Here is a 27,743-nt window from a genome sequence, read left to right on the forward strand (position 1 = left end):
CATCCATTCCCATCCTCTACAGCAAACAGGGAAAGATTAAGAATGAGCTCTCAAAACTGGATACTCTCATAAAGAACCAACCTTCCACACAAATTTCCTCATGGCTGGACTTTACAAAAACTAGACAAGCCATTTACAACACACACTTTGCTTCTCTACAAAAGAAAAAGGAAACTACTACATGCCACAAGGGGCCACAACAGTGGTTCCCGTAAGCCACCCAGCAATATTGTTAATCTATCCAACTATACTCTTAGCCCAGCAGAAGAATCTGTCCTATCTCGGGGCCTCTCCTTTTGCCCCTCCACACCCACGAACATGATACAGTTCTGTAGTGACCTAGAATCCTATTTTCGATGTCTCAGACTCAAGGAATATTTCCAACACACCTCTGACCAACATATTAACCCACAGAGACCTTCCTGCCAACACTACAAAAAGAAGGATTCTGGGTGGACTCCTCCTGAAGGTCGAAACAGCAGCCTGGATTTCTACATAGACTGCTTCCGCCGACGTGCACGAGCTGAAATTGTGGAAAAGCAGCATCGCTTACCCCATAACCTCAGCCATGCAGAACACAGTGCCATCCACAGCCTCAAACAACTCTGACATCATAATCAAAAAGACTGACAAAGGAGGTGCTGTCGTCATCATGAATAGGTCGGAGTATGAACAAGAGGCTACTAGGCAGCTCTCCAACACCACTTTCCACAAGCCATTACCCTCTGATCCCACTGAGAGTTACCAAAAGAAACTACAGCATTTGCTCAAGAAACTCCCTGAAAAAGCACAAGAACAAATCCGCACAGACACACCCCTGGAGCCCCGACCTGGGGTATTCTATCTGCTACCCAAGATCCATAAACCTGGAAATCCTGGACGCCCCATCATCTCAGGCATTGGCACCCTGACAGCAGGATTGTCTGGCTATGTAGACTCCCTCCTCAGGCCCTTCGTTACCAGCACTCCCAGCTATCTTCGAGACACCACTGACTTCCTGAGGAAACTACAGTGCATTGGTGATCTTCCTAAAAACACCATCCTAGCCACTATGGATGTAGAAGCCCTCTACACCAACATTCCACACAAAGATGGACTACAAGCCGTCAGGAACAGTATCCCCGATACTGTCACAGCTAACCTGGTGGCTGAACTTTGTGACTTTGTCCTCACCCATAACTATTTCACATTTGGGGACAATGTATACCTTCAAATCAGTGGCACTGCGATGGGTACCCACAGTATGCCAACATTTTTATGGCTGACTTAGAACAACGCTTCCTCAGCTCTCGTCCCCTAATGCCCCTACTCTACTTGCGCTACATTGATGACATCTTCATCATCTGGACCCATGGAAAAGAAGCTCTTGAGGAATTCCACCATGATTTCAACAATTTCCATCCCACCATCAACCTCAGCCTGGATCAGTCCACACAAGAGATCCACTTCCTGGACACTACGGTGCTAATACGCGATGGTCACATAAACACCACCCTATATCGGAAACCTACTGACCGCTATTCCTACCTACATGCCTCTAGCTTTCATCCAGATCATACCACTCGATCCATTGTCTACAGCCAAGCTCTACGATATAACTGCATTTGCTCCAACCCCTCAGACAGAGACAAACACCTACAAGATCTCTATCATGCATTCCTACAACTACAATACCCACCTGCTGAAGTGAAGAAACAGATTGACAGAGCCAGAAGAGTACCCAGAAGTCACCTACTACAGGACAGGCCCAACAAAGAAAACAACAGAACGCCACTAGCCATCACCTTCAGCCCCCAACTAAAACCTCTCCAACGCATCATCAAGGATCTACAACCTATCCTGAAGGACGACCCATCACTCTCACAGATCTTGGGAGACAGGCCAGTCCTTGTTTACAGACAGCCCCCCAATCTGAAGCAAATCCTCACCAGCAACCACACACCACACAACAGAACCACTAACCCAGGAACCTATCCTTGCAACAAAGCCCGTTGCCAACTCTGTCCACATATTTATTCAGGGGATACCATCATAGGGCCTAATCACATCAGCCACACTATCAGAGGCTCGTTCACCTGCGCATCTACCAATGTGATATATGCCATCATGTGCCAGCAATGCCCCTCTGCCATGTACATTGGCCAAACTGGACAGTCTCTACGTAAAAGAATGAATGGACACAAATCAGACGTCAAGAATTATAACATTCAAAAACCAGTTGGAGAACACTTCAATCTCTCTGGTCACTCGATTACAGACCTAAGAGTGGCTATCCTTCAACAGAAAAGCTTCAGAAACAGACTCCAACGAGAGACTGCTGAATTGGAATTAATTTGCAAACTGGATACAATTAACTTAGGCTTGAATAGAGACTGGGAATGGATGAGTCATTACACAAAGTAAAACTATTTCCCCAAGGTATTTCTCCCCCCACCCCACCCCCCACTGTTCCTCTGATATTCTTGTTAACTGCTGGAATTAGCCTACCTTGCTTGTCACCAAGAAAAGTTTTCCTCCTTTCCCCCCCCTGCTGCTGGTGATGGCTTATCTTAAGTGATCACTCTCCTTACAGTGTGTATGATAAACCCATTGTTTCATGTTCTCTGTGTGTGTATATAAATCTCTCCTCTGTTTTTTCCACCAAATGCATCCAATGAAGTGAGCTGTAGCTCACGAAAGCTTATGCTCTAATAAATTTGTTAGTCTCTAAGGTGCCACTAGTACTCCTTTTCTTTTTCCCCTAAATGGTGTGACTCCTCCTAGAGGATAGGACTCCTGTCTCAGGATGTAATTTTGAAAGGAAGTGTGGCTGTACTCCCTGCATCTGAGAGAAAGGAAAACTCTTCAGTAAGAGCAGTATCAGCAGCAGTTAGGTTATTACTCCAGTACCCTCTTCCAGTAATAAGTGCAAGTACTTCTGTTTACTGAAGTCATGTCTGCATCGTTATTCTGGAGTCTTTGCCTGCTTGTGCTAACCCACCATAAGTAGGCTGCAACGTCACACAGTACAGTCATATCATCCATCTTGTTTGCAAATAGTCAAATGTTCTGTCAGTGCTCAATAAAGAATAAACAAATCATACCGCAGGTCAGCCCAGCTGCTCTGTGCACAGGGGGAGATTGCTATGCTCAGAACTCCCTTGTCCCTTCAGAAGGGCACTTCATGGTCCCTCCATGTAACAATAACAAATATCCATGGGACAGTGGAGCTCTGAACAATAAGAATTGATTGACCATAAAACTCACCAGGTAAGATTTTTGGCTAATTTGTGACACTTACTCACTTTGAATGGAACCTTACATCATGAAATAAGTTGTGCAGTAAGGATGTCACCATCTGGCTCTTCAAGTATGCGTGGAACAAAATAAGTGTACTATATGAAATATAGTGAAACTTTTGATACTCTCTCACAAAATCCTATCTGAAAAAATAATTCAGATTGAGCTGGATAGGAACGCTGCCATGGGGCTTGTAAGCCATCTGAAAAGACAAAGGAATACGCATGGAATCTGGAAAAGGGATTAAATTGCATCTTAATGACATTCACAGATGATACAAAATAATAAGGTGTTGTAAACACCAGTCAGAACAGAAAATAATGGAAACCTAGAGAGATTAGAAACATGGGCAGAGAATTCAAAAATGAGCTTCCACTGGGAAAACTTCAAGCTAATACATCTAAAGAAAAATAATCAGAAACACTTTAAAATGGTAGAGAAAAAGCTTGTAAGCAGTAATGGTGAGAGGGATGTAATGGTGTGTGTAGGCAGCAGAATAGTCGTGGTTTGGCAATGTGATATTGGTTTGCGGGGAACAATGAAAATTTGGATTGCAGGTAAAAGTCATCATGTCACACATCAGGCAGGTAAGAATCCATCTCTAGGCTTTGATATTGTATTCAGTTCTGGGCAACATATAACCAGAAAATTCTAACACAGAAAAAGCGGCAAAAATACTCACGAGGCTCAAAGGAAAAAAGAGCTAAATGAGTCAAAGCCATGACTCAATAGGTCTACAGTAGTAGGTAGGGGCATGAATGCCAATTCATGTAGACGTACTTGTGCTAGCTCTCATTGACCTAGTGTACTAGAAATAAGTGTAGCTGCAACAGCATGAGCAGTGGAAGCATTAGCTAGATGTGCCGCATGCAAACTTCCACCTCAACTTCAGAGCAAGGCTAGCCCATTCCACCCTCACTGTTGCCTGTGCTACTGTGGCTTCTGTAACAACGCTGCCTTTGATAGGACACAACTGAGAGTATCAATATAGGAAAAATTGCTTAGAGCAGGGCAGTTACAGCCCAAAGCTGGATGTCTTTTATTATTAAGGCATGCCAAACCAGCCAAACAGAGAGGACTTTGGTTTTACCCCACTGACTAACCATAAGTCACACAAGCAATTCCCTTAGGCACTCCAGTTTCACAGTATCGCCACCAGCACCGCTTCTTATGGGGATGACTGGTTATGAAAACCGATATCCCAGTAAAAGAAAAAAAGTTCTCCTGATCCCAAAGGATCAAGCCCCAGACTCAGGTCAAATAACAACTTAGATCTTACCCAAAATACACGCTTATAGCCAATTTTTATTAACTAAACTAAAATTTATTAAAAAAGAAAAAGAAAGTTGGTTGAAAGATCAATATACATACCCACTTGAGTTCACTTTCTCAAGGTCCAGATACATAGCAGAGATGGTGAGCTGGTAGTTGCCAAAGGTTCTTTTAGAAATAGTCCAGAGGTTATAGTCCAATGTCCATATTCAGGGTGACTCCAGTCAGTGACTGGGAATCTCAATTCTTAAGGCTTAGGGATTCCCCTTCTTGAAACCCAAAGCAGATCACAGGTGAAGAAGGATCCTGTCCCATGGTTTTTATACATTTCCAGCAGCCTTTTCACCTGAGAAAACAATAGGCTTAACTTTCCTTCTCCCAAACATCATGGCAATTAGCATTGGGTAATTTATCTATTAAACAGTTCAGATACAGGTTACCACAACCTTCAAAGAGACATATAGACAATAATGCTATTTAACTCAAGTATCTTCTTAAATGTTAAAAGAAAAGGAGTACTTGTGGCACCTTAGTGAGCTTCAAGTGAGCTGTAGCTCACGAAAGCTTATGCTCTAATAAATTTGTTAGTCTCTAAGGTGCCACAAGTACTCCTTTTCTTTTTGCGAATACAGACTAACAGGGCTGCTACTCTGAAACCTTAAATGTTAAGACTCCTTTTTTTATCTCTGAATCAAAGCCATAGTAATAGACAAGAATTGTTTGCTTACATCCCAAGGCCTGAGCAAACAGTTACCCCTCTATCTTTAACAATGCAGGCTTGCATTTCAAAGCTCTATTCATTTACATATCTTCCTAACAAGTCTTTAAAGTTCAGCAGACAAGGGTCATGTCAGTCTGTGAGTTAATTAACTCTTTCTGGCCCTGTGTCGAGTTTCAATGAGATATTATATTACACTCATAACGTCACAGCTTCTCTATTATTTTTAGAGCACTAACTCAGTGACAGCTAGCATATGTCTATGTGATCTGGGAATCACCCTAACTCCAACTGTAGACATAGCTTAAGAGGTATATGCTAAGTCTACAAATATTTGAAAGGTGTACATGCCAAAGATAGAGAAGGAGGGCTTAATGTGGTACACAGGAGTATAACTAGCAGCGGTGGGTTGAAATTAAGAAAAAGTATGGGCTGAATACCAGAATAATCCTCCAGATAACATATTAGAGTGCAGATCAATCATCCAGGGGAAGTGGTGATAGCTCCATTACTTGAGATGTTTAAAACTATACTAAAAAAATACCTCATAGAAAATGTACTGTAAGGAGAAATGGATTTAATACATCTTCCCAGTCTCAAATTTCTATGATGAAGTAAAAACATTGGGGCCTGAAGAGCTGGAACAAAGTTACATAGCTCATTTGGGTTCAGACCACAGCATGCTCCTTGAATCCATCTCTTTGGCCTGCTCCTTGATGACTGGAAAGCAGGTTCCAGGTGCAACTATCATAGCTGTGATGTCCTGTCTTGTGTCCAATTCAGTTCCCTGAGCTCAGAGACAAAGCAAAAAAGAAAGTCTACTCCCTGGCCCTACTCAGCCCAGTGGACAGATGTCCTTTCCCCCTGCTGTGCTATTCTTGTAAACACCATGCCAATATCTCTGTTACATGCACACATTCCTTGAAGTACATGTTTATTCATACTGAGGGTAAAGGGGTGTAAACTTAGAGGCACTGATGAGATAATCATAATACATGTACCTGTAAACAAACATGTACCTGTGTCTTCAGGAATCATGCATTTATGCCTTCTCTCTTCTTTTATCCTTGAATTATAAAACCTGTCTTACTGTAGTCTTAACCTGGCCCAGTTAACAACTAAAAGTCAGGTCTTACAAAAGCTAAGGTCCCCACAGCATTGTTATCTGAGTTGAATGGCATGTCAGTGTCTTCTGCTCCTTTGCATCGTGTTTAAATTTACAACTCAGTGCATCGGCCATAAAATGTAGACCATAAAATGCATGGGGATATGCAGAACCAGCGCAAATACTTTGCCTCAGTCTTTAATAAGGCTAAAGAGGATCTTAGGGATAATGGGAGCATGACAAATGGGAATGAGGATATGGAGGAAGATATTACCATATCTGAGAGAAACTCAAACAGCTTAATGGGACTAAATCAGGGGGCCCAGATAATCTTTATCCAAGAATATTAAAGGAATTGGCACCCAAAATTGCAAGCCCATTAGCAAGAATTTTTAATGAATCTGTAAACTCAGGAGTTGTACCGTATGATTGGAGAATTGCTAACATAGTTCCTATTTTTAAGAAAGGGAAAAAAGTGATCCGGGTAACTACAGGCCTGTTAGTTTGATATCTGTAGTATGCAAGGTCTTGGAAAAAATTTTGAGGAGAAAGTAGTTAAGGACATTGAAGTCAATGGTAAATGGGACAAATACAACATGGTTTTACAAAATTTTCTTTGAGAAAGTAACAAATATTTTAGACAAAGGAAACGCAGTGGATCTAATTTACCTAGATTTCAGTAAGGCATTTGATACCGTGCCACATGGGGAATTATTAGTTAAATTGGAAAAGATGGGGGATCAATAGATTCATAGATTCATAGATACTAAGGTCAGAAGGGACCACTCTGATCATCTAGTCCGACCTCCTGCACAGCGCAGGCCACAGAATGTCACCCACCACTCCTATGAAAAACCTCACCCATGTCTGAGCTATTGAAGTCCTCAAATCATGGTTCAAAACTTCAAGGAGCAGAGAAGCCTCCCTCCAGTCAACCATGCCCCATGCTACAGAGGAAGGCAAAAAAACCTCCAGGGCCTCTCCAATCTGCCCTGGAGGAAAACTCCCTCCCGACCCCAAACATGGCAATCAACCAAACCCTGAGCACATGGGCAAGATTCACCTGCCAGATACCCAGGAAAGAATTTTCTATAGTAACTCAGATCCCATCCATCTAATATCCCATCTCAGGGGATTTGGCCTATTTACCCTGAATATTTAAAGATCAATTACTTACCAAAATCCCATTATCCCATCATACCATCTCCTCCATAAACTTATCAAGTAGAATCTTAAAACCAGATAGATCTTTTGCCCCCACTGCAATATGAACACCAAAAGGTGGATAAGGAATTGGTTAAAGGGGAGACTACAACGGGTCCTACTGAAAGGTGAACTGTCAGGTTGGAGGGAGGTTACCAGTGGAGTTCCTCAAGGATCAGTTTTGGAACCAATCTTATGTAATCTTTTTATTACTGACCTCGGCACAAAAAGTGGGAGTGTGCTAATAAAGTTTGCGGATGATACAAAGCTGGGAGGTATTGCCAATTTAGAGAAGGACCGGGATATCATACAGGAGGATCTGGATGACCTTGTAAACTGGAGTAATAGTAATAGGATAAAATTTAATAGTGTGAAGTGTAAGGTTATGCATTTAGGGATTAATAACAAGAATCTTAGTTATAAGCTGGGGACGCAGCAATTAAAAGTAACGGAGGAGGAGAAGGACCTTGGAGTATTGGTTGATCATAGGATGACTATGAGCTGCCAATGTGATATGGCTGTGAAAAAAGATAATGCGGTCTTGGGATGCATCAGGCGAGGTATTTCCAGTAGGGATAAGGAGGTTTTAGTATGGTTATACAAGGCACTGGTGAGACCTCACCTGGAATACTGTGTGCAGTTCTGGTCTCCCATGTTTAAGAAGGATGAATTCAAACTGGAACAGGTACAGAGAAGGGCTACTAGGATGATCTGAGGAATGGAAAACTTGTCTTATGAAAGGAGACTCAAGGAGCTTGGCTTGTTTAGCCTAACTAAAAGAAGGTTAAGGGGAGATATGATTGCTCTCTGTAAATATATAAGAGGGATAAATACCAGAAAGGGAGAGGAATTATTTAAGCTCAGTACCAATGTGGTCACAAGAACAAATGGATATAAACTGGCCACCAGGAAGTTTAGAATTGAAGGTTTCTAACCATCAGAGGAGTGAAGTTTTGGAATAGTCTTCCAAGGGAAGCAGTGGGGGCAAAAGCTCTATCTGGCTTTAAGATTAAACTCGATAAGTTTATGGAGAAGATGGTATGATGGGATAACGTGATTTTGGTAATTAATTAATCTTTAAACATTCATGGTAAATAGGCCTAATGGCCTGTGATGGGATATTAGATGGGTGGGATCTGAGTTACCCAGGAAAGAATTTTCTGTAATATCTGGCTGGTGAATATTGCCCATATGCTCAGGGTTTAGCAGATCGCCATATTTGGGGTCGGGAAGGAATTTTCCTCCAGGGCAGACTGGAAGAGGCCCTGGAGGTTTTTCACCTTCCTCTGTAGCATGGGGCACGGATCACTTGCTGGAGGATTCTCTGTTCCTTGAAGTCTTTAAACCACGATTTGAGGACTTCAATAGCTCAGACATAGGTGAGGTTTTTCGCAGAAGTGGGTGGGTGAGATTTGGTGGCCTGCGTTGTGCAGGAGATCAGACTAGATGATCATAATGGTCCCTTCTGACCTTAGTATGTATGAATCTATCACCTTTCAATACTTTTAGTGAATTTTAACTGTGCCACACTGGCAATGCATGAACATTCTATTGACCCTGTACAAGAGAGAGTTGACAAAGCCAGGTTCTCCACCTCAAGCTGTTTACAGCCCAAGACCAATTCCCCGATCTCTCTCCCCAAATCAAGCGGATGCTCTCCTAGGTGATGAGGGGATCATGGAAGCACTTTCCCCTTGAATGCGCCGCTACAGCAGCAGGAGAAGGAGAAGATCCCAAAGTGGATGGTATGGGAACAAGAGAAGATGGTCAGGCAGGTACTATGGTAAGGTTGGCATCATGTGCTAGAAAAAGCAGCCATAAGTTGCACCACATAGCACATTGGCTTCTTTGAGACATCCTTCCCTCCCTGAGGCTAGCTCCACACTGCTCCCCTTCAGGATGTCTATGTGTATCCAGAGAAGGATTTTGTGCTGGTTAGACAACATCAGAGATGCAAACACATGCAATAGATGACTAGGTGATGCATGCAACCCAAAGTGGAGAATATCACTCCCCACTCTCCCTGCTTGATGCACAACATACTTCTTTCTATATTGGATTAACATTCACTTTGCATTTATTCAGAGACACATTTCCAAAGCAGGGTACTTGTCTGAACTACTTGTGGTGGTAGTATCAAAAGAACAGGCTGTTTTATGGAGATTTCCAGTTGTTTTGGCCTTCAGTCAGTTCAAAAATGCTGTCAAGACAGCTAGAATTCTAATAGAAGAGGTAATTCATATCTTCTGATCCCAATCAGAATGAATTAGTGCCCACATGGCGGGGTGAGAATGAAAAATAGGGAAAAATTATACAAGCACTTTAAAACCAAAATAAACCCTCACATTTTGGACAAATATTTGAGTGGGTGAGGAATGCAGATCTGAAATACTTTATGCTATCCATCCCTAATTTCATTTCCTATCTCATGTTGTGATCCAGGAAGCCAATGCTCCAGCATGAGTCACTTTATCACATTCCAGATCTGCAATGAATAAAGCTATTCACTTTTATGGTGTGCTTTAGTTTTGCCAAATCTTGCAAATGTCTATTTTTTGTATGTGTTGTCACTGTCAGGAGTAACAGCTGACAGTGTAGGAATATATGCCAGTTACTAATGCAGGAAAAAATAATAGTGCCCTTTACTCACTCTATAATAAGAGCTCATTCCAGTTTAAATGTGGTTAAAATGTAATTTAATCTGAGAAGGAGATCATAACGAGTGCCTTATTCTTGACTGCGGCAGTGGGAATGATCCACCTACGTTAACAGGGCTATTCCATAAAGGTCTATGAATGAAATTTATTTTACAGGGTTTTGGAAGGAGTTGATTGTCGGGATCTCTTGTTGGATTCAATCTCATAGGAAAATATGCCACGGGAAGAAATATTAATAATGGTACAAAATGTAAACAAAAGTAATTTCATACAAGAGATTGCCCAGAGAGCTGTACTTGTAGAATTAGAGTTCCTATTGTTAGTCTAGTATACATGGGGAAAAAATAAATTAGATGTTCTTGGTTTAAAAAGAAAAAGAACAAGTCCACCCAGCACTGTATTATATTTGCAGACTGTTCAAATGACTTGCGTTTACAATACTTTACTAATAGCATGCACAGTTTGTGAGATCTATACCTAAGAAGTGGATTATATATTTTAAAAGATAAGTGTATAGCAGAAACAGGATTAACACATTATCCTGCTCAAATTTATTTAGTGACATAGAATTCCTCCAGATGGCTTTGAAGAAGTAAGATTTTAACAGCACTGCTTACCAGATCTCCCTGGATAACTTTCTGCCTCAGTTTGAGTATCATTTGAGTTTCCGCACAACATAGTTGCCAACTGTTCTTGACCAAGGCTCTAGCATAGTTGTTGCTCATACCAGTTACAGAAACATGGTTGTTCTATAGCATAGTCAGGAAGATATAAATGTATCACATGCAACAGTGAAAAAAGAAAAGGAGTACTTGTGGCACCTTAGAGACTAACAAATTTATTACAGCATAAGCTTTCGTGAGCTACACGAAAGCTTATGCTCTAATAAATTTGTTAGTCTCTAAGGTGCCACAAGTACTCCTTTTCTTTTTGCGAATACAGACTAACACGGCTGCTACTCTGAAACCTGTCATCATGCAACAGTGAGTGTTTCTAAACAGAACCTGTCACACTCTATCCCTCCCCCTATGCCATAGAGGACAATTCTACTTCTGTAAATAAGGAGAAGCCCACTCATTGATGTTGCTCAGGTTTAGATACAGCCAGCCATAGTGCTCATCTGATTTCCTGCATTCAAAGAGTTGAACTGTTAGTTGCTAACTACTCCCACATCATCCAACAGCGACTTTGAGAGTCTGTGTGGTCAGATGCCAACATGAGGACCCTGGGAAGGAGGCTATCTGTGATGATAATAGTTCTGCTAAATGGAACCAGGAGATGGACAAGGAAATTGCAGCCAAACTCATTGAATCTGGTACCACCTGACTGAAAAATCTGTTATCTGAGGAAATAAAGCCATATCACTGAGTGAAGAACCACCACTAGAAGATTGATAACTCACCCGCCACCTGATCATTTCAGCCACTGAGCTGAATGTAATTCCTGATACAAGGCCAGAGAGGAGAAAGTGGAAATTGTCACGGTCAGAGATGAAAGCTTTCGATAGTGAGACTGGAGAAGAATTTGGCCGCTTTTGGGAGATGATGTTGAGGAAAATTGGACAGTATTTATTGGTATCAGTGGATCAAGGTGAGAATGGGGGTGCGGAAGAAGACCCAACTCAGAAGTGACAATGTTGTGAGCTTACAAAACAGGGAGCATAGTGGAGTTGTCATCAGTGTTGAAGAAAGGAGGGTTTGAGAAGAAAAATAATTTCAATGTTTACCATTTTAGGTTCAATAAGGTGACTTCAGAGCATCCAGGAAGAGATTGCAAAGAGACAATTGGAGGTGCAAGTCTGGATGGAAGAGAAGAAAGGTCTGTACATTGTTGGGTGGTAGCTGAAAACATGTTGCCTATGAAAAGAGTGTATAAGCAGAAGACAGTGATCCTATAATACCCAACTTATCCTCTTTACTCCTCTTGGGCAGATCTTTCATTCTGCTTTTTCCCTGCCTTCAACTTTTTGAAAAGTTCCAAGTATTGCTACATCAGTTGGATAACATAGCACAGAGCTTCATTCAGTTGCAAATAGAAAATTCACCTTGCCTGAGACATAGGTCACTGTAATTCTCATCTGTGCTATACAAAGGACAGTTCTTAGTTTTGTAATAAAAATAATAGAAGTCATAAATAGAGGCTGAAAAGATTAAACACTGAACATGTTGGTTATACTTCATGTGACTGATTCTCCACTGCCCTTCACATTGTGCAGCCATTTACCCCTGTTCAAAGTGAGTATTACTTGCTGCCAAATCACAGGCATAGAGTTTTATACCCATAGATGTAAGTGGCTACACAAGGTGTAAGACACTGGGGAGTATGGCCTCCATGTTATAACTGAGTGAACTTTAGGGCCTGAAACATTAAAGTGAGGAAAAACTGGGATCCCCTATATGATGAGGTTGTATTTATAGGTCCCAATTCACCATTTAGGTACTTCAGTTTGGACAGTGGGGTAACTCCATTGAGATCAGTAATGTGCTTGTACTTCTTTACCTGTAACTGCATGGGCACGCATATTATATACAGTACTTGACTAGAGGGATGCGAAATTGGAACTCCCTGGACTCATAGGCATTCCACCCAGGGTGGATGCATCTCTAGCAGAGATGCAGGTAGTGTGAGCACTGCCACTTTCTCCGAAAGATGGGCAACTTTATGGTACTTCTGGAGTTCCATGTGAGGCTGTAATTGTGCTAACTGAGAGCATCACCCCATTGAGCTGGCCTCACCCCATGGTGTAATGCTTTGAGGGTTCACCCAGACTCCTAAGGGGTTATATCACGACCTGCCTTGTAACCTGGGTAGCTCTATGCTATGCTGCTTTGGCTCAGAGTTGTGACACCAGCAGGCTGCTCACAGCACAATGGCTCCCCCCTGGCTTCCATCAGCTTGGTTACTAACAGCTCTTCTAGTTACAAACTGACCCCCAACCATCACCCCTGCAGTGTTCAGTCCCTGGACACACACAGAAGTTATCAAGTTTGCTGCCTCCAAAGACACAGAGCACACCCCAACCTGGTAGTTTGGCTGAGAAATTTACCCTTCAGTGTAATACACAGCACTGAGATGGTCTTGTAATCAATTTAATCAGGAATAATTTTAACAGATAGTTAAGCGAGAAGAAGACAGATATGGTTACAATAAAACAAAACAAGACATGCTTTCTGGTGACTCAGACTTTTATCATCTTTGTTTAATCAGGTTTCTCACCTGTAGTCAATTCTCAGAGACTTCAACCCCTTTGTTTGAAGTATCCAACTTTCTCAGTTACAATAGCTCTGGGTCCCTGTCTTCACCCAATGATGGATAACAAAATGGCTTTTTTCTTCTACTTATATCTTCCTAAAGTTCATTGCCCAAAGTTCAAAACTCCAGGCAGCTTCCTGGAGGGTGCAGCCTCCATCCCCTGTTGAGATTGTTAAATGGTCATCTGCTCTGATTGGCTCGCATGTTGGTTTTGTTTACCTTACACATAGATAACCTTTTAATTGTGTCTGGTCTCACCTTGCTTGATTTAAACTGGAGACAGTCAAGCCAACAAAACAGCATTTTTTTTTGTCTAGGATGGGATGGGCTTTGATACTGCCTGCCAAACACATGTTAGGAACATATGTACAGCATATATCTGTAGTTCTTTACAGACCTCCTGCACGTACTTCACTCAATATTAATGAGTAGCATGTTACCAGTTTGCATATGACATCTTACAGGTAATGACAGTGAGTTGGAGGCAATGAGTGTGTCAGGCCTGCTGAGAGTTATGGTAGGATGTCTGCCTGTTGGCATTTGAGGGGCTTCCTGGGTTACAGCCATCACTTTTGGTGTCATGTGAGCAACTTCAGTTCCCTACCAGAAAAAGTAGTCATGGGCACTTTGAACCACTGCTAACCCCTTCTAACTCAAAAAGAAAAGGAGTACTTGTGGCACCTTAGTGAGTAACAAATTTTTTAGAGCATAAGCTTTCGTGAGCTACAGCTCAATTTCCCTGCTCCCACGAGCCTGTGCCTCCCTGTGTCTCACAGGGAAAGATTCAGCCATAGGGTGTAATTATCACAGGACCAGTATAACTTAGAACTAAAGGCTTCAGCACTTTTTTTTAATATGAAAAAAACCTTTCCTCTGAGGTCTGCAAAAAAACCAAAATTTCATAAAATGTAAAGCTAATAAAGTGGATGTGCAAACTCCCCCAGGATTTTTGTGATCTATCAGAATCCAGAATGTGTGGAGGATAGATGATCAAAAAAAATCTATAAATGTTTCAAGGGAAAAAATCAGTCTATTTATTTAGCAAAGATGGAAATATTAATGCATTTTGCTGCATGGAAACATTATCTACCATGAATGGTTAGGGCTCGTGCTTGCATGACTAAGAGTGATAAATGAGATGCAGCTACAAAATAATTGTTAGGTTATGAGTGTCCCTAGAACCTGTATACATGGTTGCCTATATTAAATCACAATTTGTTATTAAATAATGTACAAGTGAGATGAGAGAGCACAAGTATTTAAAAAAAAAGATTAGGAGGGCTAGTCTCCCCCACTGACTGGTGTCAGAGATCCACTTCTTTTACAAGTTATAATATCCTTAATTTCACTCTGTGTATTACAAAGACACTAGTATTTAATTCAAATGCAGATTCTTTTGTACATCCTAAACCTTGGATCTTTTAAATTTACACTGTATAATTCAAGTTCCTTCATAGACCTTCATCCCATGTGGATGCAGCCAATAACCTATTTGTGGCTTTTCAGGGCCACATCATTCCCCCCCCCCCCAGTGATACAGCCAAACGCAGCAGGGTGCCTAGGAATCTCTGACCAAACTCTGGAGACTGGGGTCAAGCCAGGCAACATTGCTATCTTAGCTGAGAGTTCACTGTGGTGAAGCTGTTTAAACTTTGGGATTACTGTCAATGTACTGAGTTTTCCTTAAAGGGTATATAGCGTGTTCTGACTATCTACCAGCTTGTTAGTTTCTAACATTCTGACGTTCTTTTAGAAACACTGTTACTTTGTGCCTATCTCTGAATCAGACTAACTGGCTAATCTGCCTTCAAACCAGGGGCAGGAATCTGCTTGCTGGTTAGAATATTGGTTTTCCCTCTTTCTAATCTAGATGCAAGGCTCTCTGTGGTGCAGTTGGGTCTGGTTTCTAAGTAAAGTGCATGTTACTGCTGCTAGAGCTGCAGGAGCCCCAGTCCCTGGGGAATCAAATTTGCAGTAAGTGCAACGGCTGCTAATGCTGCCTGTAAGTAATGAATTCAATAGGAGGACTTGATTTACAATGTTGGGTTCTGTCTGTCCTAAAGTACTGGAGATGGAAAAGGAGGCAAGCCAAGCCAAGCTGAGGGAGTTTGACAGTTCCAGCCTCACTGCCATGTGCCAAAATGGTCAATGATTTTTTATGGGTTCTTTGTGTAGTAGCTGTGCTCACAGTGCGCTTTAAAATGATGCTACACCAGCTCCATAGCACTTAGCTTGAGTCACCTGGGAGGGAGAGAATACAAATAGTTAGATGAGCTCAAGGAAGCTTTCATCCCTCCTTTGCCTGTAGTAGATGCAGAGAAGACAACCAGTTTTGTTAACAACTCTAAATTCAGCTTCTTTTTCCCCACTGCTTTGATACACTGGGAATCAGGAACTTGAACTTTTCATTTTATGAACTCTTACCAAACTGATTTTTGCTTGCCTGGTTCATCCACAAAGGTACAGTACATTAGAGAGATTACAAGCATTAGGGCTAAAAACTGAAGTGAGAACACAAGAGTCAAGGGGAAGGACATAGTATTTTCTATTCTATCCATCACTGCATAGAACATATAATTTGCATTTTCTGTAAACTGTGCTACCCATAGTTCCTGTGTTATCTGGAATTCCTTTGCAGTTGTCTGGAATAACCAGCCGTTCATATTCCTAAAAAGTGGAGTACAGACCTAGGCACTAATGCATCTTATTCATAACATTCAGCATGGTTCTGCTTGGACAGGAGAATACATTTTTAAATGCCATTAAATAAAAAATTTGCTCTGTATTAATGTATCCTGTGCATTTCATGGTTGGGTCCTTCTGAGATGTCTCCAAATGAAGACAGACCAGAAGAAGGGCTATTATCCACTTCCAGATCTGTGTAATGCTAGTGTTTTTCCTGCTTCTAGAGCTGTATCTGGTGTCTGTTGTTTTTAAGATGGGACCTGTTCAGACTTACGGCTCTGGATATCTCAGTTATCCTCTCATTGCTGACTAATCCACTCTACCTTCAATCTTGCAAATTGTAGATGAGTGTCTAGGAATGAAAGTGTAGGTTTTTTCCTTTGTGTTAGAGAACAACCTCAGAGCTGCTTCCTAATGACATACAGTTGGTGAGTTTCATTATGCTTGCTGTGTTAGAATACTTAAACAGCAAATTTTCCATTGATCTGACATTATGCTGTTTCCTGAAGTTATCTATGTGGGAAATAAAAGATGGAATGTAAGGACAGAATGAGCTTCTCAGGCTAATGCACAGGTAATGTTTGAATTCCCAGCTTTGCATTAGTGGACATTATTCTCCAAAAGCTGTTTATGGCAGATATAATTGAGCAGCAAGAGATAAACTGGATAGGAAATCACTGTGCTGAAGCTGTACCCTGAGGAAGTAGGATAGCACAAAGTTGAGGTCTTTAGATGAGGAGGTAAACATCAAACAATGCTATTCTAGTGTTATCTGCATTTATTTTTAATGGGCACTGGCTTGTCATCAGCTTGTTAACATCAGAGTCTGTTCAAGTCTTAACTTAAATGCACAAATCTGAATTTCTCATGGGTAATCACAGGGAAGGTATTATGGAAGTAGTGGTACTAGTTGTATACTTCAGAAGTTAAGGACTATTGAATTCCTATTTAAACACGGGCTTGGCTCTCTTTTCATCACAAGCTACAGAACAGAATTAGGCATATAGAAGAGCCTAGTGGAAGGAACATTGACAGGAAGGAAAAAAAAAGGAGAATGATAATTATTGTGGAAATGAACCTGAACAGCATGATCCTAAGGTTTCACATATTGAAAATGCTGTCAATACATATGAAACCAAGAGTGCAAGTGTCAGCTAGGAAAATGAGCAAGCGAGAAGGTAAAAAGGGAAACAGTCTCAAAAAGCAGCTCTGAAAAATACTATAAAATCATTGATTGGTAAATTCATTGTCTATCAGGCTTGGGTGGGCATGGAAATTACAACATGAAGTAATTTTTACCCTATTTAATGCGAAAGCAGCAGATTCTTTTTCTCGTGGCTACAAAGGAGGCATCAGAGAAATAAAATAAGAAAAAAAGATGAGTAAGGCTTCTTTTGCACTTAGAGTTTTACTGGCAGAGCTATGTCAATTAAAGGGTATGATTTTGTTACTGGCATAGGTATGCTGCTAAGAGTCCTAGTGCAGATGCAGTTATGGCAATATAACTGTGCTTATAGCTGTATAGCCACTTCTATACAACAGAAGTGCGTCTGCTAGGGAGTTCTGCTGGTAAAACTATACTAACTAACCCATCCTAGGGTAGGCAAAGCTTAAATAGCCTTAGACCACAACAGTGGAGTCTCAATCCAGTAATACATGCCAGGTGAATACCCAGGGGCAATGGCTGGGTTGCATTTACAAGGCCAGGGAGCAAGTGTCTTCCTTTGAACCTGACTCCTTAAGATACCAGCATACTAAGGAGAAAGCAGTAAAAAAAAAAAAGGGGGGGGGAAGAGGGCAAATAAAGTACCCCATCTCTTCCACCATTCAGATATAACAGTGGTTTTCTAGAGACCACTGACTGCATTAGTCAAAGCTGGGCAGGAGAAACTTGAGTGTTACCACCACATTGTCTAGTTGCATCCAAGAAGATAGTGCTTAGGGGCTCCTTTGGCTGTCCCAAACCAATACATAGACCCAGTTTTTGGAGGGAACTTTTAGATTTGTGATACACCTAGAAATCAACAGCACCTCCCTTTGTCTGAAATGCACAAAAATAATGTCTCAGATTTATAGAGATGTGGCCTAACACCTGATTGTCATGCAGGGAAAGAAAAAAACAAATCCAAAAGCACAACTGAAACAAATGTATTGCCTATAAATATGCACCAATGCATCCTTTGAACATATTAGTTCCACTGTTTTCTGTAGTAGCAGGTTGTCATCCATTCTTCATGGGTGATGGAAAATAGAATTGGCCAAAATTTTTCAGAATATGCATTTGCCAAAACATGCAGTTTTGGGTCAGCCTGAAACTATGCACTAATTTGACCTGATTCGTTTTATCTGGAAAAACGTTCAGGGCCAGCTTTGGAGGTGTGGGGAAGGTAGGGGAGAGAATTGTCCTTTTATAACAGTTAACCCAGCAGTTAGGGCACTTGCCTCGAATGTGGCAGACCCAGATTTCAGCCCCCCAAACCGGAGTGGGGATCATGGTTGGTTAGGTCCAGTGAGTGGAGCCAAAGTTAGACCTCATAGGTATAGCTGGAACCAGGGGCCAGAGCTGGAAACCAAAGCTGAGGATCAGAGATAAAGTCACAAGCTAGAAACCAAAGCAAGGCAAAGAAGCAGGATCTGTCACAACAACCAGCTGGGGATCCACCTAATTTCATGGACAACTTCCTGGTGTCCCCTCCAGGTTTAAGGCATGCACCTGGACCAATCAGGTGCTTTCCAAGCACTGCTAATCTGGGGCAGCATATACAGTGTTGCTTGGTTCCATAAGGATCACAGTCCTCCATTGCTGCTCTGCCAGAAGGTAGTATAGGCATGGTAATCACTCAGAGAGCAGCAGGCCCAGGTCATAGCCCTATATATCCTCCCACAGGGTCTTGAACTCAGATCTCCTACAGCTAGGGGAAGCTCCCTATCAAGCCATTCTAGGGCAGTTCTTGCTTAGTTTCTCTTGTTGAAGCTGTTCTAATGAATATGTAAGTATTTGTACGCAGTGGATCAGGGATTGGAACTCAGAATTCCCCCAGGAGTAATAATGGGCCAAGAAGAGAATGGCTATATAAGACACTCATCTGGGAGGGAGCGAATCACTCATAACGAGAGTTGAATCTACATCTCCTCTCTCCCAGGTGAGTACCTGAAGCACCAGACTATTGAGTCATTCTGTCTCTCTGCCCCAGTGAACATTTAAGTATTTATATAAAGTGGAACAGCTTCAACAGGGGAGATTGATAGTTACTTACCCCAGAATAGTTTGGTGGTTGGGACATTCACTTAGGGGAGAAAAAGGCTTGAGTACAGGTCTCTGCTCCAGAGTAGAGATTTAAACCTGGGTCTCTAATAATCCAGGCAAACACCCTAATCACTGGGCTATAGGTCACAAGGGGTGGTTGAACAACTCTTCCTCCTTCATATATTTTTCAGTTTGCTGAGCAGTTACCCAACTCTACTTGAAAAAGTGACTATTTAAAAAAAAGGAGAGGAAGTTTAAACTAAAAATTAGAATCTTTTTTAATGACTAAGGTTTTATCCCATCTAAACAGTGAAACTTGATGCCATGGACCGGAATCCTACTGTGCAAAGAGATTATAAATCAATAATTGCAAAACAATTAGATTTATCAGTGAAAAGCACTATGAAATTAGATTCCTGAGACTGTTTAAAGTACTGTACTTACAGGAATAATAAAGTTTTGAGGTGATATTGTGCAGATGGTTTTAGTTCCCACAATGACTTAATATAAATCTGGTTATAATCAACTCAGATTGTTTCAGGGACTAAGACAAAACTCCTGTTTCATCTAAAAGCTATTGTTTGTTTTTGATGTTTCAGTCTTTTGATCTTCATGGCAACTGATGAATCCCTTGGTCAGTGGCAATGGCTCATCACTGAAACCTCAGCAACAAACAGCTCATTTCAGCACTTCGAATCTGGGAGCTTGAAAAGTCTGATATATAGTATATAAAAGTAGGTAAAATTAAGAAATGATCCCTTGCCCCTTTCTTTATGTGATGGTTCATCTTTTTATTTGATCCAGTGTCTCTTCTGTTTTCTATTTCTAGACCAACCAACAACAATTATAGTCTGTATTAAATACAACATTTGGCTTTAATTACATGTTTACAACTTCTATTAAAGTCAGCAGAAGGCCCACATGTATATCCAAAGCCAGTTAAAAAGTTTTTAATTTAGAGGATTACATCCATCAAATACTAGGTATAGATCTCCAGGAGGATGCCCAGGTGTTTAAATTCATCTGGCTGCCCATTTGGATATCTATCACTCAGATTCATATAGCGATCTATGACATTTACATTATCCAACAGCTTCCCATTCTAAAGACTCACTTTCTCAGCTAGTAAGTTATTAGTTACCAGCATGAGTTTTTTGTTGTGATTTTGCATATACCCATTAGGATGCTTTGTTCTCCCGATTAACCAGTAAACAGAGAATGAACTCTTTCACTCCTTCCACCTGGTAAGGTCATCACTACTTCCCCATTCTTCTTAAAAGCCATAGAAGACGCATAGGCTTTGTAGTGTGCCCTGAAGATCAGTAGGAACATGAAGGAAAACAAGTAACAAATTCAAGGAGATAATAGGGGGACTGAGGAGTGCAACCATCCCATTTGGTGGCCTTTAGGCATAAATGTAGTGCCTTTTCAGGCCAATAGATAAAATAGAAGGTGGTGCTATGTGACCCTAAACACTCCTGTATTCACACCTTACACCCTTATAATAGTTCTACAAAATTAGCCTTGTGATGTACCATTTGAAAATTAACAACATGCTGGTCAATAATATAGTAAAATGTGTGTAGAAACATGTGTCAAGATACGCATTCTCCTGTAAAGTAATTAGCACATGTTCAAGACAAGATAGCCTTACCTAGATAAAGGTGTTAAACAGACCTATCCTAAACAAAGGAATGCGGGTTTACCTCAACTTACATAAGCAGTTTGATGGCCCTGTTTACTAACAAGGGGACGAGATTGTAGGAAACAGAACAATTTTCTTTTTAGCAAACACTAAGGAAGAAAACAGCATGAAACTTTCTTCAGACTCCATGTTGCCTTCCTCACAGCTTGAATAAACTTTACAAGGTGTAACCTTCAGAAGAATCCATTTCAAAGGCTCAATGACTATAAAAGAAAGGAGCAGAGAACCCCAAGTTCTATTTCACATAAGATGGCAAAGGAACCAGCAATTTGGGCTCATGGAGGAAATTATGACCAAAGAGAGGGAATCAGCCATTTTACTGTAAATCTGTGGGTGAATTAAGCCATCTTGAACAAAGCCTGTACCTTGCTAGATTAAGGCTATATCTACACTACTGCAGTAAGTCAACCTATGCTACGCAACTCCAGTTATGTTATTCACATAACTGGAGTCGATGTACCTTAGGTAAAATTAACATGGAGGGTGGATAGAAGAAACTCTCCCATTGACTTACCTTACTCTTCTCGTCGGGGATAGAGTACAGGGGGTTGATTGGAGAGCGATCTGCTGTCGATTTAGTGGGTCTTCACTAGATCTGCTAAATCAACCGCCAGTGGATCAATCTTAGAGCGTCAATCCCAGCTATAGTGTAGATGTAGCCTAAGTTTTAGATTTTAGATGCATGTTTTTGCTTTTATTTGCTTGAAACCTTTTCTAATTGCATCTTATAGTTGAACTCACTTAAAATCCTATTTTTATTCAAACAGCACTTTTGGTTTAGATTAAAGTATTGGTTAACTCCACTTAAAGTGATAAGCTATAAGGTTGTGTCTCTTTAGAGGAGACCTTATTATTCCTCTGAACACTGCAGGAGAGAACTGGACATTGCAGAGCACATATATTTGGGAAAGTTCAGGGCTGAGGGTGCGTTGGCGTGGGGGGAGTCATCTGCTAACATCAACCAAGTCTGGTAAAGACAAGAGTGTCTGATAACTGCTGGCAGGCTGTTTTGATTCAATCACTTTGAATCCAAGTGGTACAGCATACAGAACACGGAGTACATGGTGATTGCATGTGGCTCCCTGCCTGGGATGCACAAGTAGCAAACACATTTTGGAGCATTTATATTATAACCCTAAGTAGTGACACTGGTCTGAATTGCACCCTCACTGGTCTGAATTGCACCCTAGAATATGAGAAACACCAATGCCCCATCTCCACCCCACCCCACTCTGTCACTGCTAAAAACCTGGCTCCACTACTGCTCCCACTTAAAATGCCCTTCAAATCCATTCTTGAGTAAACCAAGGGATTGCTAGCTAAAGCATCTCAGCTGAGATAGTCAATGGTGGAGCTGCCATCCAATCCTTGTGATTTCATAAGATGTGTGAATTGGATTTTTAGTGACTGAGGATATTTTTGATGCTTTCCAAGACCACCATTAAGGCTTAAGATTTCCCTTCCCCACCCACCACCCCCACTTAACATTCCACATTACACTCTGAATTGTTAGCCATCTCTCTTACCTCCAATTTTTCATGTTAGTCACACATGATCCTGGAACACTGATTTACTGCAGATGTAGTTTAAATGCCAGAAATCAGTAAGCTAATATTACTTTCTCCTCTTTTTCACAAATAAGCAAATTAGGCTTCATATTCCTGGTGCCATTTCTTCATTGAAGCAATGTTTTTCAACCTCAGAGTAATTCCTTCAATTAGAGCAAAACAAATCCTTATTTTCTCTCTAGGCATAATTGAAACTTCTCTGGAATAAGTTACTGAATTTACCAGTCATTCACTGACAACATTGAGTCTCCTGTAGAGTGCCTTATGGCTCCAATTGAGACTATTTCCTGAAAGTTCAAAATAAGTGCCCATTACCATTTAAGCTACTTAGTTCCTTGCTCCCTAACAGAGCTGAGTGGAATTTGAATTGCCATCCCATACAAAATTGATATTTCAAGATTTATTTTCATTCTAAAATGTGATAAAGTTGAAATTTTGAAGTCTTCCTTTTGTCATAAATTCTTCTTTAGCATTCTTCTAAAGTTACATTAAGAAATGATATACCATTTCCTATAGTGCATCCACAGCCATGAGTCCCATGATGCACCACAGAGGAAACGCCATCAGAAAATCATTTTGTCTGGAAATTCCCAACCAGTTATACTCCCTAACAGTTATCCCAGCAGGATTTTTTTTTTAAAAAAAGCCTTCATTTTTCTACAAAATGTATGAGAAGATGCACAAAAAGAAAATCACAAAAAAAAACAAGTTACTCTTGAATCTGATACAACAGATCATCCTGTATATAAATTCCGCCCACCTTCTTGCCAGTTCTTCAACTGCAGCCCAAAATGATCAATTCAGTGCGACTCCAGGGGGAAGACGCTCTTGCACAATATCTTTCTGCAAGTCTGTAAACTGTTGCTCACCCAAGCACCAAATATAGGCTCTCAGCCTCATCCACTGAAAAGACACCATCACACAAAGTAGCCTTTTAGGTAGCTAGGGCTGAAATAATTTAAGACTTTACAGATAAGCCCTTTCCATTGCATTCAGAAATGAGCTCCCCATCAGTTCAGCTTACAGAAGATTTGGTGTTATACAATGAACATTAAACAATGAAAACAACCAAATTTGACACTGGCTGAATATTTTTTTTTTTTTAAGATTTTCAGGTCTAGCCCCATGTAGAGTACATTACAACAATCCAACTGCAAGCTGACAAGGTCCCAAGTAACTGTAGCAATGTCTGTATTGAAAGAAAAAGTTTGCAACGTTCTAGCCCTGGGATCAGCAACCTTTGGCACACAGCCCATCAGGGAAATCTGCTGGCGGGCCGGGATGGTTTGTTTGCCTGCAGCATCCACAGGTTTGGCCGATCTCAACTCCCATGGTTTACCATTCCAGGCCAATGGGGGCTGCAGGCAGCGGCGGCCAGCACATCCCTTGGCCCGCTCCGCTTCCTGCAGTCCCCATTGGCCTGCATTGGTGAACCGAGGTCAGTGGGAGCTGCAATCGGTTGAACCTACAGACACTGCAGGTAAACAAACTGTTCCGGCCCTCCAGTGGATTTCTGTGATTGGCCGTGTGCCAAAGGTTACCGATCCCGTTCTAGCCAGTACAATGTGTGTTAGGGTGGCAGCATCAATGAAGACTTTTGTTGAAACTCCAACCTTTAAAGGGACATTGTCAACTTAAAAAAAATGTGAAAAATTTCCCCCTACTATGTTACAAGCCACATATATTGTTGTATTGGAAAAAGATCATAGAAATAATTATTTGTCTTGCAGAAGCTTTATCCATTGATCCTCTAAAGTTTTTTTTAGCAGAACAAAAACAGCAAAGCTCTTTGAGGCAGGCAATGTCTTTTTCGTAAGAGTCTGTACAGTGGAGCACTGATGCCTGATTGGGGCCATTAAGCCCTACTTTAATACAAATACAGCTGGTCAGAAATTTCTAGATTTCCAACTTCATTTTTAATAAAAGTCTCAAGAACAATTTTGGCATTTTTGCTTGGGGTTAGCTTGATTGAGTAGAGAGCTTGTCGGAATGCCTATATAAAAGAAATTTAGATGAAGTTTTGAAGTTTTGAATGCAAAATTTATTAAAAAAATAAAAAAAGTCTTCTTTTGAGCGCCTCTAAAGAAAATCTTCCCGATTAAAAGCACGTGTTTAAACTGAGATTTCATCTTGAGGCAACCAAGCTAGAGTGCTACTGAAGACAGCGAGAGTTCTTTTACAATGATGCCCCAAACAATATAAACAAAGTACTGCATGTGAACAGGCTTACACTAGAACCTCAGAGTTATGAGCAACAGAGTTAGAAACTGACCAGTCAAACACACACTTCATTTGGAACCAGAAGTACTCAATCAGGCAGCAGCAGCAACAAAAAGAAAAAGAATAAAAAACTCCACAGCAAATACAGTACAGTACTGTGTTAAGCATAAAATAATAAAGCAGCATTTTTCTTCTGCATAGCAAGTTGCTGTTTTAAGTCAATGTTCAGTTGTACATTTTTGAAAGAACCACCATAATGTTTTGTTCAGAGTTACAATCAACCTCCATTCCTGAGGTGTTCATAACTGAGGTTCTACTGTAATTTGTTTCCTAGGAGGTGCCCCAATAAAGCAGCTGTGTCAATTTGCCTTGTCCCTTTGAGTAAACTATAAATACCTATAGCACCTTTTGTCTCAAAGCACTTTACAAATGACACCAGTCTGAATTGTAATGACCACTGAGCTGATGGAAAACAAAAAAAAAAAAGCACACTGTACCACAGTGGGGTGCATGGATTGCCTTTGTGCAGGCAAAATGTGCCACACAGATTCTCCAATATCTACATAGAGTCAATAGGGATACAATTAAGGTCTTGTCTGAAAAATCCACACCATAAACTCCATGGAAATCAGTCTATCCACCTTAAGGATGTAGGGCTGAGACAACTCTCCTTAGATCTGAACATGCAACTTCAGAGAGACTAAGTATATCAGACCACTAAGCCATCTCCTCCAACAAACCCCTCCTCTTCTGCCAAACATTTTCCCTCCCTTTGCAATCTCACCACCCTTCATGTTTTGGAAAAGGCCCTAACCCACCTACAATACAGAGGGACATTTGTTTTTGCTTGTGCACATGGCTGCCCTTTGCTCTGCCAAGCTGCAGGGAGCACCTAATAGCTTATTTAGTGTTTTACATTTTGAAAGCACTGTACAATCATACTTTAATCCCCATAACCCCTGTGGGATTTTAAATTTAACATCAGCTATCAACTGCCAGGGTTTCTAAAACAATTGTTTAAAGAGGGCCTCCCCCCACACACTTCATTCATTTTTGAACTGTACATCTGGTGTGTTTAGAGGTAGGGAGCAGGGCAATGTGCAGGGCACCGGAAATAGGGGTGGATGGGCAAGGAAAAGAGAATTCTATGGGACACTGGGAGTCAAGAAACCTTCCAGCATATAGGAGCTCTTCATATTCCCTGGCTCTGAGATTCAATTTCCCTTTAGTCCTCATCTTTGCCCTACACCCTCAGGCTCCATGTTTCAACTTGTGCAACATCTCTTAATTTTCCCGCAGTCCCACAGGCTATATCACATGCTTTAGAACGTAATCAGGTCCAAAGGAGACCCACTTACCAGATAAAGGGCCTTGGGAGGAGCTCAAGTGCTAAGGAAGAGGTAATCATGACTCTTCCTTTTGCAGGCACTAGTGGCCCAGCAACTGAAACCAAGATGTCTGAAAAGAGTTTAAGAAGAAAGAAGGAAAGTCATCCTGGATTCCTGATGGATGTGTGGAGGAGTGGGGAATGGGATGGTTGAAAATGACAAGGAAAGGTAATTGAGTTTGACATTCTAACTGCTGATGCTGGAGCCATATTGAACAGGAGCACAGCTGGTGAGCATGGTATGAATCGAGACAGTCTTTTCACAGTCTTAAAAAAAATCCAAAAGAAAGCTGAACTCTCCATCACTTAGTTGGCACCCCCATAAGTCTGCTGAAACCTGATGGGCCATTGTAATGTTCCTAGCTGGTCAGTGAATAGCTTCCAAATGTGCTTTCACTAATCCCCAAAATCATTCTGTGCACTAGATCACATTGAGCCTTCATAGAATCATAGAATCATAGAATATCAGGGTTGGAAGGGACCCCAGAAGGTCATCTAGTCCAACCCCCTGCTCAAAGCAGGACCAAGTCCCAGTTAAATCATCCTAGCCAGGGCTTTGTCAAGCCTGACCTTAAAAACCTCTAAGGAAGGAGATTCTACCACCTCCCTAGGTAACGCATTCCAGTGTTTCACCACCCTCTTAGTGAAAAAGTTTTTCCTAATATCCAATCTAAACCTCCCCCATTGCAACTTGAGACCATTACTCCTCGTTCTGTCATCTGCTACCATTGAGAACAGTCTAGAGCCATCCTCTTTGAAACCCCCTTTCAGGTAGTTGAAAGCAGCTATCACATCCCCCTCATTCTTCTCTTCTGCAGACTACACCATCCCAGCTCCCTCAGCCTCTCCTCATAAGTCATGTGCTCTAGACCCCTAATCATTTTTGTTGCCCTTCGCTGTACTCTTTCCAATTTATCCACATCCTTCTTGTAGTGTGGGGCCCAAAACTGGACACAGTACTCCAGATGAGGCCTCACCAGTGTCGAATAGAGGGGAACGATCACGTCCCTCGATCTGCTCGCTATGCCCCTACTTATACATCCCAAATGCCACTGGCCTTCTTGGCAACAAGGGCACACTGCTGACTCATATCCAGCTTCTCGTCCACTGTCACCCCTAGGTCCTTTTCCGCAGAACTGCTGCCGAGCCATTCGGTCCCTAGTCTGTAGCGGTGCATTGGATTCTTCCATCCTAAGTGCAGGACCCTGCACTTATCCTTATTGAACCTCATTAGATTTCTTTTGGCCCAATCTTCCAATTTGTCTAGGTCCTTCTGTATCCTATCCCTCCCCTCCAGCGTATCTACCACTCCTCCCAGTTTAGTATCATCCGCAAATTTGCTGAGAGTGCAATCCACACCATCCTCCAGATCATTTATGAAGATATTGAACAAAACGGGCCCCAGGACCGACCCCTGGGGCACTCCACTTGACACCGGCTGCCAA

General features: G+C 41.4%; 1 long non-coding RNA gene across 1 annotated transcript; it reads right to left on the reverse strand.

The window, feature by feature from the left end:
* Nucleotides 1-4,719: 4,719 nt before the first annotated feature.
* On the reverse strand, nt 4,720-27,743 carry LOC122457705. Its single transcript, XR_006277379.1, has 4 exons — nt 27,732-27,743; nt 16,569-16,575; nt 12,279-12,283; nt 4,720-4,897 (listed from the first exon to the last, which is right to left on the reverse strand). It is a non-coding gene; the product is annotated as an uncharacterized LOC122457705 (long non-coding RNA).

Source organism: Dermochelys coriacea, chromosome 1, assembly GCF_009764565.3.
Source record: "Dermochelys coriacea isolate rDerCor1 chromosome 1, rDerCor1.pri.v4, whole genome shotgun sequence".
NCBI classification, from domain to species: domain Eukaryota; kingdom Metazoa; phylum Chordata; order Testudines; family Dermochelyidae; genus Dermochelys; species Dermochelys coriacea.